Raw genomic sequence first — 3,977 nt, forward strand, 5'->3', positions numbered from 1 at the left:
TATATCTATTAAAAACAGTCATTTTAAACAAAGAACCCAACATAAACAAATGAAAAATCAAGTAATCCATCTTAATTGAACAAAACAACCCTACACTAAACTGACACCCCAGGGTGCCTAGATACCTCTTCTAAGTTTTGCAACAGTTCCGGTCATGTGACTTCTTTGTTCAATACTGTATATATATATATATCCGTGCCCCCCCCCCACAGTGGCACAGCTGTATGTCTGCAGACTTACAACGCTATAATTCGGGTTTCGATACCTGTGGTGGGCAGAGCACAGATAGCCCATTGTGTAGCTTTGTGCTTAATTATAAACAAACAAGCAAATATATATCCGTGTCAGTGTAAATTACTTGTATCTGATGATGACAAAACCTTGTCGAAACGTTGTACATTTACTGTTATGTTAAACTTATATTAAAGTTTTTCTTCATTACCCATTCAAGCCGTCTCTAACCATTATAGTGTTAAATGTTCCTATTAAATAACTTGCTTTTAAAAGATGTAAAATTTATAATAAATTGAACATTGTTACTTATATTCTCCACGTTATAAGTCATTTACCTTCAAGAAAATACCTTAAAGTAAAAAAAAAAATGCTGATAGATAAAATTCTAACCTTTATTTTCTGCCATGCGAATAAAGTAACGTACTTTAAATAACCAATAAGAATAAAATGTTTTTATGTCACACTCCTCAAGCCGTTCCTTCTCCTAACTTTGAAGGGCGAAAGCGAACATTGAAAATTATTTTTCATTGAAGTTCTTTCAAATCGTTAATATTCATGTTCCATTCGTTGTCAGAGATTTGTAATTTCGATGATACTGTCGATTGCAGTGATACTGCTCCAGAAGCCAACCGTTCATAAAAAAAAAAATGCCAAGTGGTATTAAACAGATCCTCAATACTGTTTAGCTAAAAGACCCAGACTTAAAGGGCTGGTTCGCAAGCCACTTAAACAATAAATATATTGACAGTTGCAAGATGTGTAACTGTAAGTTAAAGACTGCTAACAGGTCGACTTTATTAAACGTATATGTACGCTAGTGCGTTCAGAGTTAAACAAAAGATTTTGCACATCAGCATGCATTTTAACAAACGGACAGGACCGGATACCTAGGAAATGACCATGAAAGTTGAAGTTTTGCTATTTGGATTCATGGCTGAGCACAGAAAGCCATTCCTTTAGGTCGGCCATGTGACTGAACTGATGACAAGAATGTTACAATAAAACTGCCTAAAATATTAAGATGAAAAGAATCAAATCATCGTAATTGATGATAACTCTTGGGAAAAGAGTGTCGTTTCCGTCTCCAAAATGCTTGCTTTCATGGTAAGAAATAGGAAAGTAACAGACGCCTTATTGACGGCCATTGAAATGGAAGTTGGTTATGCTGTGGGCCTGTACATTGCTGTCAATTGAGAACTCTTTGATGAAAATCAATTCCTCTTAACAATATAATTTGAATCCGAAGTGATAGTTGCTCAACAATGATGGGGACAAATGCTGGCTTCTAAGCTCGCCTGAAGGATGGCATTCCTGGTGTTTTAACATAGGATCTATACGCCACAACCATGCGAACAAGCATCTTCCTTCATGGTTGGAATTGCTTTGTAAATACGTGTTGTTATTTTGCACGAAGTAGCAAGCAACAACATCTGTTCAAACTTATTCAGGAAGTAGCTTAAAACATTTCAATATAAATTACTCAAACTTTCACAAATTCGACGTTTGTCCCGAGTACAGGCCATCTCTAAAATCCTGGAGCGTTTTTTTTTTTTCAATCCAAGTCTCGATCAAACTATGTTGACAGAACTGTCCAGATCAGTGAAAAGATTACTACAGTTGGAATAAAGCATATGCTTTATTTTTTAATTACGTTCCACCTAAAGTTGACAGATTGGACTTTGAATTTCATTCACATAATTTTAGACTGCACACATTATTCAGCTCCATTTCTGATGAGTACAAAAGCATTTTGGGTATATTTATCCAAGATGACGAGATCAATAACATGCAAGTCGGCCAGATCGGTCCTGCCAATGCAGAGTTATATAACACCATTCTAGACTCGCATCTAGGTGGAATATACGTGGCAATGCTCAGGAGACAGCCTTTGGGCTACAAAGAAGTGTATTGCAGACTAGCTCTTTCATTGCGGGCTCTGTCCCAAGGACCGACTTCGTAACCATTTTGTGCTTGTTATAGTTTATGCTATAACTTTTTTCATATAACTAAACATATTTTCACGAAATTTTTCAGATTATCAATAAGCATTACAATGCTTTCTTAAGCAAAATATCAGATTTTTTATTAAGTTTAAGATTTTTTTAAGTAATGTTTTTCTCATGCATTTTTTTCTTTTTGAATGTTTATCCAAAATGAAAAGTAATTTTGTTTTTAATACTAAAAATACTTTCGTGCATCAGAAAATTTATAACCTCCAGATAATTATCAAACTTTTTTTTTGAAAAACTTCGTATTTTATCTGTTATTTTCCCTATTGTATCTCTGTACGGGCTTGGTAGATTTGATTTGACCTCGTAACCACCATAAAAAAGTAGGTTTGTTTATAATTAAGCACAAAGCTACACAATGAGCTATCTGTGCTCTGCCCACCACGGGTATCGAAACCCTAATTATAGAGTTGTAAGTCCGCAGACATACCGTTGTGCCACTGGGGGGCAAAGGAAAAAGTAAGTAGATATAGATTATGCTTTTTTCGTTCTAGAATTACTACAGATTATAACACAATAACATAAATGCTTAGTCTAAATATTTTAAATATCATAACATTATAAATTGATATAAATTTATTTTTATTATATTGAATTTTTAGCCGTGCCTAACTGACATTAAAGTTCTATGACGCGGTGCACGTGCACTCATGCTACCGTATCCAAATATATAAAACTGGTGTTTACAAAGTGACCTGTTTTGGCTATGTTCTAGTGGACAAGCATACTGTACAATACAGTCATATTTCGGTTATAATATATTATATATGTATATACATTATTACTACTCATAAATAAGTTCTTAAATTTCAGTTACGAACTTTGTATTCGTTTGCTGCTTGTTGTAAGTTGCTAAGCCTTATCAAATTTCGTACATGAAGGGTGCAAAACAATATAAATTTTTGGGGTTTTATTTATGTCATTTTAAAATAACAAAAATCATAAATTACTACATCAGTACCACAGAATTCCACTATAAGTTATCAAACTTGGTAACTAAGCTGTATTTGGGTAAAAAAAAATGATTTTTCGAGCTCACTAATGTCTTACCGCTTCGGACCTAGCACGAAAAGAAAGAGTTACCTTGCAGAGGCTGAGAAAACCACTAAGGAGACATTCTGAGCTTTCCATCTATATAAATAAAATAAGAGTATTGTCTGTACATTGCTTAGAATAGTGTACTTTTTGCATATCTTCACGTTTCACACACCAAAGAAGCCGAAACAAGCCTTATCTCAATTTCTGTCTGTCTGTCGGTAACGCTCGCGGACGTGTTTTTGTTCGCTTTTCACGGGAAAACGAGTGCACCGTTTTCGATGAAACTTTTTTCTTTGTTTTATAGATGTGTAAGAAGGTTATAGGCTACTTGAAACTGTCATATGCCTTTTGGCAAGAAAATTGCGGCCGCTCAAAAACCTGCTTTGGTGCGGTTTTGGACGTGATTTTGTTCGTTTTTCACAGGGAAACGGGTGCACTGATTTCGATGAAACTTTTTTTCTTTGTTCTATACATGCGTGAGAAGGTTATAGGCTACTTGGATTTTTGGAATTCACCTTAGGGCTCCGCCCCACGGGTCTTCAAAGTTCCAATGTTATTCTTATGGACATTTTTTTGTTTTAATAATTACCATAGTAACAGTGAATACAATGTAAAATTTTCAAAACTGTGTTTATTATCTCTATGTTGGAGCTCTATGTTGGAAAGAAAGCAACTCATGCAAAATTTGTTGCGTCA

Source organism: Limulus polyphemus, unplaced genomic scaffold (genome assembly GCF_000517525.1).
Source record: "Limulus polyphemus unplaced genomic scaffold, Limulus_polyphemus-2.1.2 Scaffold2220, whole genome shotgun sequence".
In the NCBI taxonomy this organism is placed as follows: domain Eukaryota; kingdom Metazoa; phylum Arthropoda; class Merostomata; order Xiphosura; family Limulidae; genus Limulus; species Limulus polyphemus.